The sequence below is a fragment of the Ceratotherium simum genome, chromosome 22 (assembly GCF_057802395.1).
Source record: "Ceratotherium simum simum isolate JZ-2026a chromosome 22, ASM5780239v1, whole genome shotgun sequence".
NCBI lineage: Eukaryota > Metazoa > Chordata > Mammalia > Perissodactyla > Rhinocerotidae > Ceratotherium > Ceratotherium simum.
In genome coordinates this window covers 7,031,797-7,041,912 of record NC_141921.1, presented here as the reverse complement: position 1 = coordinate 7,041,912, position 10,116 = coordinate 7,031,797, and the positions used below count along the sequence as shown (strand labels likewise).

The 10,116-nt window shown below is 39.8% G+C and overlaps 1 protein-coding gene across 2 annotated transcripts in view; it reads left to right on the top strand.

Annotated features, from left to right (window-relative positions):
• The first annotated feature begins 1,746 nt into the window (after positions 1-1,746).
• ZFYVE9 (zinc finger FYVE-type containing 9) overlaps positions 1,747-10,116 on the top strand; it is a 195,671-nt gene continuing 187,301 nt past the window's right edge. The window contains exon 1 of one of the 2 annotated variants that reach the window (XM_004438556.3): positions 1,747-2,026. The gene's annotated coding sequence lies outside the window, so the exon portion shown is untranslated. The remainder of the gene's footprint in view (positions 2,027-10,116) is intronic. The other variant, XM_004438555.3, reaches the window with a different exon arrangement.

Genomic DNA, 10,116 nt, shown 5'->3' with positions numbered 1-10,116 from the left:
CTTCCTCAAAAAAAAAAAGAAAAAGAAAAAACATACTGGTTCTACGCTAATATCTGCTATGCAACAGAATGTCATAGGATCCAGTGAATTAGACTCTATTATTCTTCAGGAGGGATGTTACATAAATCCATTAGTGAAATTTAGGGAAATTTTACCTAGACTGAGGATGATGAAGAATGATGCACCCATCTTTTGATAGGAAAACATTTACATTTACACACACACACACAAACACACACACACACAGATTGAGAGAGAAAGAACAAAAGCAGATGGGAACAATCTTGAATCTAAGAAAGACTGAGAGGGTGTTTTGGAACCAACACTAATTGGAAGTAACATTTATTGAATACCTTCTATGGGCTAGTTCCTTTACATAAATTATCTCCAATCTTCACAACAAATAACAAGGCGGGCATTAGAAAACAGAGATTCAGAAATATTATGTAACTTGCCCAGGTCATAAAGCTAAACACAACAGATCTGGAATTGGTAGTATTAGGATCTGTCTGCCACCAGTTTCCTGCTCATTCTACTATACCACTCTATGATAAAATAATGTATTCTGAAAAATTTGAGACCAGAGGATTTGGAGAATTTCTCTCTTTCCCTGCTTCCCCCCGACAGTCTTTTTTTTTTTTCTTTTCTTTTTCGTTCTGATATTTGCACCCTAGAATCTGAGTGGGATAGAATATGGGGTATCAGTAAACAGAATGATTCCACGGCCCCTGCTATATAACAATTTCCTCAAACTTCCAGTTATAAAATAACTAAGTCATGGGGATGTAATGTATAGCATAGGGAATATAGTCAATAATATTGTAATAACTTTGTATGATGACAGATGGTTACTAGATGTGGTGATTATTTCACAATGTATATAAATGTCGAATCACTATGTTGTGCACCTGAAACTAATATAATATTGTTATGTCAACTATACTTCAATAAACAAACAATTTCCTTCCTTCAGAGCCTTACCTGGGATTTAGCAAGGGTGGAGGGTAGAAGAGAAGGGGTGGGGGTGAGGGAGGGGGTTAGTTAGAAAAGATGGATGGTTCTTTTCTTACCTTTGTTTATGAATTCAGGACAACCCGTTGGCTATTCTCTTCTCTTGCTCGGCATATTATTATTTTTTTCTATTTTTGGGGAGGTTAGGGGCTAAAGGAAATTTCTATAATGATCTGCACAGTAGATCCAAAAAAAGTTAAAGTCAAAGGCAATTCCTTCATCTGTTTTGGGAAAGGATTTTGTATGTGTGTGTGGAAAAAGGTTGGTTCTGGGTCACTCTTCTTACACACAGACACGCTGAAGGGATTAGAAGGGCTCCCCCTCGAATCATCAAGAGATGAAAACGAGGAGATTCCCTCGTACTCCTGCACTCACGTGAGGGTCCGAGTTGACAAGAACGTTCACGTACCTTCTGGAGAGAAGGAAAAGGAGCAAAGGTGCCTGGGGTCTAAGGGTGGGGTGTGCTACCGGTTGGGGTGGGACCCGCCAGGGTCTGTGGGGGCCGAGGGGCTTCTGCCTCCGGGGAGGCGTCCTCAGGGGCGGTCTGGGGGCCGAGGGCGGCGCAGGGAGCGCGGGGCCCCAGCCCGCCTCAGGCCGCGCTCCTTCGCGTCCCTGACGCTCGTGCTCGGGCGGCAGCCGCAGTCCCGGCGCCGTAGCGGGGCGTGGGGTCCAGGGGGCGCTGTGGCCCAGCGGCGCCGGCGGCAGGAGCGGCCACGGCGACGCTGGAGGCTTCGCCGAGGATCCCCGCCTGCAGCACCTCGGTCGTCCCGCCGCAGCCTTGCGCCCCCGGGCCGGCTCGGCGGCGCTCCTCCGGGATCCGTGTGGCTGCGGCGGCCCGGGAGCCCGATGCGGCTCGGTGGGCGCTGGGCCTCAGCAGCAGCGGCGACCACAGCCCCTTCAGGAGTGGGAGGCTTCGCGGCGGCGCCTGGGGCCGCGCCGGTGCCCTCCGGCGGAGGCTGTCGGCTCAGGGACGACCCCCCCGGCCATGCTGAGGCGGCGGCGGCCGCTGGTCGAGGTGAGTGTGGCGCGGTCCCGGGCTCGCTGGCCTTCGGCCTCCCGGGAGGGCCCTGGCAGAAGCCCTCTAGCCGGGCGGACGGGGCGTCCTGCCGCTGTGGTCGCCTCCCCCACCCCGCGGCTCTGGAGCCTCAGCCCTTCCTCCCCGCGTCCCCCGAGAGGCTGGAGGCGCGTGGGGGGCGACTAGGCCCCGCGCCGCCGAGGAGCCTTCGCCCGGGCCTCGGTTCCGGCGCAGGCTCCTGTGTGGAGCCGGGGGCTGGCGGGGGCACTGGCACCCTTCGTGTTGGCCCCGGGCCGAGCGCAGCCTCCTACCCCGGGCCCTGCACGTACATCCCGGACCGAGGCTGAGGACGCCTGTTTGCAAACAGCTTTGCCTTTTCCGCGCCCCATCCTGAGTCCCGCCGAGTCCCGGGGGGGGGGGGGGGTGTGGAGGACAGGAGGGCAGGGTGAGAATTGGAGTGCAGAAAGTGCGGGGCCCTGAAAGCCCCTGGTACTCCGGAGTGTCATTCACCGATCTGACTGGGTTGAAAACGAGGTTTTGCGTCTTATTTGAGGTGAAATTTCATCACCTGCCGGTAGCTCATCCCTGCCTTCTTCTATTACATTTTGCCCTTAAGCGTGGTCTGCCTTGGAGAAAGCCCCATCCCAGCTTTGCGATGTTAAGTTTCACAATTATAAAAATATCTTTTTTTTATTAATTACAAAGGTGCGTTCCCCCTACTCCCCCAATAAGAGAGTGTGAATATTTTAATGCCTCAGTCCTTAGTAAAAAAATGTTCCACCTAAATAGATCCATAGACTAGATGACAAGAGGATTTTAAAAAGTCGTGCTGACTATCCTAATAACAGATACCTGACGGATGGGACATAGTCTAAATTTTAGAAGTTAAATATTGTGTTCTGGTATTAATGTAAAAAAAGTTAGTGATTACAGTTTGATACCATGTCAGATATGGGTGTTTATGGTTTAAGATAAATGTGGTCACGGGTTATTCTTGTTTTCCTGTTATGTATGTGAAGGTTGTAGGATTGATAAGTACTTCTAAAACTTTTATCATCATGAAAAAAATAAATATGCTTATTGTAGAAAATTTGGAATGTACAGAAAGGTACTGTATCGACTCGCAATAAATATTTAGTAATGGACGAAAGTAATCCATAGTCTCACAGTTAGTACATTTTGATGGTCATTTAAAATTTAAAATGGGCTTGTACTGTTGGTGATTTTTAAATTATTATTTCTGTATATTAGGTCCAAAGTTGACTGTTTCATTTTACTGTTTAACATCATTATTTGTATAAGACCTATAAAAATGTTTTCATAAATTGTATTGCAGTCATAGTTGAATTCATCAATAAAACAAAATAACACGAGTAACTACCTAGAAGACCCCTGATTTACCTCCTGTGCAGCGCAGGAAGCTCCTTAGGTCTAGGGAGGTTTGGTGTAGTAAATGTTTTTGAGGACCTATCCTGTTACATGCGGTAACGTTGTATTGTTTTTGTAAGATTTTGCTTAAATATTTATAACTAAAAAATTGGCTTAATTTTTTTGGTAGATTAAGTTTTAAAAAATCTAATTCAATTTTTCAGTGTCCCTAAAGACTACTAACATTAGAATCAGCTGAGAGTGTTTGTTAAAAATATGCAGATTCTTGGCCTCCCGAATCAGAATTTCTAGGGATGATGATGGCCCAAGGATCTTCATTTTTATCACGCTCTCTTATTCTTAGTCCTACTAAGGTTTGAGAATCAAGTGAACTAACCTTGGCAAGCTGAATGAAAGTATCTGTTTTTTAGCAAAGCTGTCAATCTTAAGTGGCAATACAATCATTTCTCATGGCAACAGATAATGGTGGTGTAATCTTAGAAAGAAAAATGGTGATTTTCGAGGGACAGCTGATTCAGTCAGCAAACATTATTGAGAGCCTTTTGTGGTAGCTGTGGTGTTATAGAAGGATACCTGGCCACTTGTCTTGGCACTTAATCTCCTTGGACCTCAGTGTCGTTGTCTATAAAATGCAGATAGTTATACTTACCTTGCAAGGCTTTAAGGGTAAATACATCTGAAAGTTTTATAATCTGTAAAAGATCTTTATAAAATTTTAGCTATTAGTATTAAGTGCTAGGTCCTGTCTTTGGTGTTCTGGAAACACAAAAATGACCAAAGTCTCTGCTAGCAACTAGCTAATTGTGGAAGCAGGACATGTTTAATTAACCGTGACAAGGCAGAGTCAGGTGTTGTAATTGAGTGGAACATGCTGGATCTCTCTTTAAGGCTTCTATGTTTTATCCAGTAGCTTGCCCTTTAAGAATATTAATTTTTACGTATGGTCTTTCCTTTCTCTTCCAATTTCTGATTCAGTGTTTTATTCCTTAAGGAGATAATTGTATATGTTGCCTGGTAAATGATAGTTTTATATTAACTCTTTTAGAAAAACAGAATGAGTGGAGATGATCCCATTTCTTCCTCTGTTGCTAAGCTGCCACTGTTCTTTCCATTCAATAAACTTTTATTTGGCACCTGTTATGTGCTGGCCACAGACTAGTTGCAAGGCACAAAGCTTGTTTAAAAGATAACTGCCTGGATTTTAACTTAAATTCTTATGTTCCTAAAGGGATGAGTGTGTTGTGTATTTTATGGTTGTTAATTGCATGATGGTGGTGCAGAGTATGGAATCAGATGTGGGCAGGAATCCTTACTACAACCCTTAGAGCAACGTAACATTTAGATCCTCAGTTTCTTCTTATGTACTATTGGAGTAATAGCACTCCTCACTGGGAAGTAGATCAGGCTCCATGAGATAAAAGTAATCAAAAACGATTAGCTCAGTGTTTGTCACATAGAAGGTGTTCAGTAAATGTTCATTTCCATTCCTCCTTTTGGGGAAAACAAAAACCAGGCATTGGAATTTCTGTGTGACTTAAAACTTGGTTACTTTAATTTTTTTAGAAGATGAGTCTACTTTTGGAATTCTTTGAAATTTTTGATAGAAAACAATTTTGATCTTAACTTATTATATATCTATATTTTCTGTTTCATTTTTAGCTAAAAATTAGCTATTCCCTTCCTATAGGGTACACTTGTTACAAATTATTCATTTTCAGAGTTTTACATGATCTTTGATTTTACTTGTGTGTACCTGACTTGCATTATGTAAAGCTGCATTCTTAGTGTATAGTAACCAACGAAAGGTAGTTGCAGTTACTGAAAAGAAATAGTTCATATACTTAGTTTTCAAAAGATGATCAATTTATTAAGCTTACATTATTTAAGAATTGAAGAATCTTCAAAACATAGACTTTTTCTTACAATCTGCAGTAGATTAGAACTAGATTTTATAACCTGTCAGATATGGGTTTCAGTCTTTTCCTATATGACCCTGGACGAGTTTGTTACCCGCTTTAAGCCTCAGTTTACTCTTCTATAAAATGAATCTGATAATACCTACCTTACAGAATTATTGTGAAGATTAAATCATATAATGTGTAGATCAGAGCCACAGTTCAGTCCCAGGAGTCCTGGTAAATCAGTGTTACTCTGGAAGTGGAAAATATACTTCTTGTTTACTTCTGTTTGAAAGAGCTTGAAAGATCATTAATTATTTATACAATTTACTACTAAGAAAATCAATATGATCAATTTTGAAATATTAGAGATTGCTAAATTAAGGAGGAACCAAGGTATCAGTAGAGTTAGTATTTTAATTGTGTAGTTAGTAGAATGCCTTATACTGTATAATACTCAATAAATTTATTTAATAAAATAATTTGAAAATATTATTTATAAAATATTTCCTATTTTACAAATTAAGTATTACTTAAATTTTTTTCTTTTGAATTATTGTAAATAGCCCATTTATAGAAATGAACTCTTGGAAAATTAGAACAGTATATATAGAACTCTTGGAAAATTAGAACAGTATATAATGTTTTGTTGTTCTGAAATACTTTTTGAGAACCTTTAATAAAATAAAGTAAAGAAGAAGAAATCTCTATGAACAAATTAAAGTCAGGAAAAAGTCATTGAATTCATATTGGGCAAGGGAAAAGGAGAACATAATGAATGTTGATGGGGATTTGGAACTTTATAGTATAGAACCATTTTAAAATCTTAAAATTTTTTCTGTAAATTGTTTTTTGTTTAAAATCCTTACATTTGTTTATTTAAGCTTAAAAAATGCTTTTGCAGCCATAGGCTTTTGACTATAATAGTTTCTTTAGTTGATAATTCTACAGTGATTTATCATCTTCTCTCCTTTCTGATTATTCATGATGATATATCCTTAAGGATATGTGACTTAGTATCTATGATGGTAGTTCTGTTGCATTTTTTAAAACACAAAAGTAGTAAATCCACGTCCTAGATTTTTAAAAATTAGATTTAAGTGGAAATTTATTGCCTTTTGAGGAAAGGAGTCTTAGGAAGTAAGACTTAAAGAAATGGTTAAGTGAGTCTAGAATTTTTCATAAATTAGGGAAAGTTTGGGTATATTCAGCCCTGGGTTCTTCTGGCAGTTTGAAATAATATTAACTGTAGAGAGGCTGTAAAATGTGAAGTGAAGAACACATGTTTTTCAGTTAAATTTAGAGTATTAGGTAAGGCTGTATTTTTTTGTAACAGCTTTATTGAGATATAATTCAGATACCATACAATTTACCCATTTAAAGTATGCAATTCAGGGGCCGGCTTGGTGGCATAGCAGTTAAGTGCGCGTGCTCCACTGCGGCACCCTGGGTGCGCGCTGAGGCACCGCTTGCCAAGCCATGCTGTGGCGGTGTCCCATATAAAGTAGAAGAAGATGGGCACGGATGTTAGCCCAGGGCCGGTCTTCCTCAGCAAAAAGAGGAGGATTGGCAACGGATGTTAGCTCAGGGCTGATCTTCCTCACAAAAAAAAAAAGAAAAGAAAAAAGAAAGTGTACAATTCAGTGGCTGTTAGTATATTTACAGACTTGTGCAAATATCACCACTATCTAATTTTAGACGCTTCTATCATTCTAAAAAGAAACGCATTACCGTTAGCAGTTACTCCGCATTTCCCCCAATCTTCCCAGCCCTAAGCAACCACTAATGTACTTTCTGCCTTTGTGGATTTGCCTATCTTTTCTGGACATTTCATATAAATGGAATCATACAATATATGACTGGCTTCTTTTACCTAGCATAATGTTTTCAGGGATCATCCACATTGTAGCATGTATCAGTACTTCATTTCTTTTTATTGCTGTTGTATGGATATACCACATTTTATTTATTCGTTCATCAGTTTGGGTTGTTTCCACTTTTTGGCTATTATGAATAATGTTGCTATGAACATTTTCCTTACAAATGTTTTCCTTTCCTTTATCCTATATACCTAGGAGTGGAATAGCCATAACTCTTTTATGTTTAAACCTTTGAGTACCAAGCAGCTGCACGGTTTTACATTCCTCCTAGCAACAGTGTGTGAGGGTTCCAATTTGTTCCCATCTTCACCAGCACTTGTTATTATCTGTCTTTTTGATGATAGCCATTCTAGTAGGTGTGAAGTGGTAAGGGAAGGCTCTATTTGAGGTTTATAACTTTTATTTACAGTCATTAGGTATATTGTTGAAGCTTTTACTTGCAGATAAATTGCCAGATTCTTTGATAAAGTGTTTTTTGGCTGGAGGACAAAGGCTGTGAACTTTCTAGTTTCCTGTTTAGTAAACAGTGAACTCCATGGAACTGGTTAACCATATGGGGTGGTGAAGGGGGTAGTGGTTGTGGGGACTTCAACTATAAAAGATTGTCTTCTAAGAATATTGTTTAACAAAAAGCAATTGTAAGCCTCAGGTTTAGTTTTCCTTTAACTGCTAAAACATTTCTAAAAAGTTAGAGTCCAGTTGCATATTGAGCTATTAACATTTCTAAGCACTCTGGTCTGACAGATTTTAAGGATTACTGGGGCCGGGCCGTGGCTTAGCGGTTAAGTGAGCGCGCTCTGCTGCTGTCGGCCGGATTGGATCCCGGGCGCCCACCCACGCACCGCTTCTCTGGCCATGCTGAGGCCGCGTCCCACATACAGCAACTAGAAGGATGTGCAGCTATGACATACAACTATGTACTGGGGCTTTGGGGGAAAAAATAAATAAATAAAAATTATTAAAAAAAAAAGGATTACCGTTACCTCTCCATAATATATAATTCTATATAAATACAGATTAGTCATTGTTCTTTATTGTATATGTGGTATAGTCCCCTATTGTTTGTTCCTGTTCTAGGTATTAAAGCTTTTGTGGGGGGCTGGCCTGGTGGTGTAGTGGTTAAGTTCGTGCGTTCTGCTTCAGCGGCCTGGGGTTCACAGGCTCGGATCCCAGGTGCGGACCTACGCACCACTTATCAAGCCATGCTGTGGCGACATCCCATATAAAGTAGAGGAAAATGGGCACGGATGTTAGCCCAGGGCCAATCTTCCTCAGCAAAAAGAGGAGGATTGGCAACGGACGTTAGCTCAGGGCTCATCTTCCTCACCAAAAAAAAAAGAAAAGCTTTTGTATGAGGTTTTTGTAGGACATAGTTCAAAGTCAGCAATAGTGACTTGCTATTGTTTCTACAGTTTTTCTGAATAGTTATGAAATACTGCAGGAAACCATTGTTTGAGTAAATAAAGTACAAGTTTTGGGCTTTCATTCTACATACAATGGATCACTCACGGTATTTTCCTGCTTGATTATGATCACTTTTAGAACCTGTAATGCTGACTTGGAACTGAGTAGGCTGAAAGGTTTCCACTGGTTTGTTATACAAACTTGTAGTTACTTTGGATGTGATAATTTCTATATAAAGTTACAAAAAACAGCAGTTCTGGAGCCTTTTTGCTGAGATTAATGAAAAGGTAATTGGTTCTTTGCTAACCTCTCATTGTTAAGGTTTGGTGGTTTATCTGCCAGAATTCCTTTTATTAAAATGAAGAAAGAGTAAATGGTATATATGTTTTTATTATTATTTCAAAGCACAACAGAGCCAATCTCAAAATTCTCTTTGTTAAAATAAAGAGCAAGCAGTATCAAAATTTTGTGAAAACGTACTGTCAGGGTTTATGTAAATTTCAGTCTCCACTTTTCATTTTCAATTGCATGAGAGAAACAACTCCTAAAAGTAATTGAAGTAAAAAACTGCCAGTTTGAGAAAAACCTTTAAACTTCAGAATACATCATCTAGATCTTTTTGTGATTATGGTGATGTAATCACTGCCCATAGTTTTGTTTTTTTTAAATTAGTAGCTGAAGTAAATTATTTTTGAGGTTATTGTGAGGTCACTCTTGGAAATGTCTGCTCAATGTCTAAAAAACAAGATTGAGATTCTTTAATCTGGCGCAGCTCTTCATGGTTTGGTTCCAACCTGGTCATTCCTCGCTCCTGTTTTTGCATGCCCCACTGTCCAATCCTTCCAAGATTCCAGGTTTACCAAGTTTTCCTTGATTTCTTTTACCTTGTATTACTTATTTGTATAATTTAAAAGCTTTGTCAACAGTGTGCTATCTTTCTGTCAGGTGTTTCACATATGTTATTTCTGATTCTTAAAATGACCTGTAATATCCATAGTATCACGTATGTTTTACAGTGGAAGGAACTGAGGCTTGGAGAGTTTTATTGATTTTCCTAAGTCCACATCTATGATGCAAACTATATCTCTCTGACTACAAAGTCCACACTCTTTTTAATCATGTGAACCTCCCCATGTGTTCTGGATTTGTTTTATCTGAAGATTTTCCATAGTGCTTTAGAAAGTATTCATATTAGGAGAGCACAACTTTAGTTGATTGACTCTAGTGGATATTTGCCTTTGAAGTATACTACTGGCATGTAGCATTTTGTAGAAGAAAAAGATGTGTATGTGGGTGTATTTTGGGAATTTCAGCTTTCATGTACATATTTTTGAGGTAGATAAATGCCTGCTTTGCTGTTATTAGAAAAATATAATAACTGATCCCTGGACCTCATTTCTCTGATTTGAAGATGAGTGGTGGACTAGATGTTAAGCCCCCTTCCACGTTTAATATTCTATTCAGTATTTCTAAACAAGAACTGAATGAAAAGATAGATAGCATGTAGACAACTCTAGGC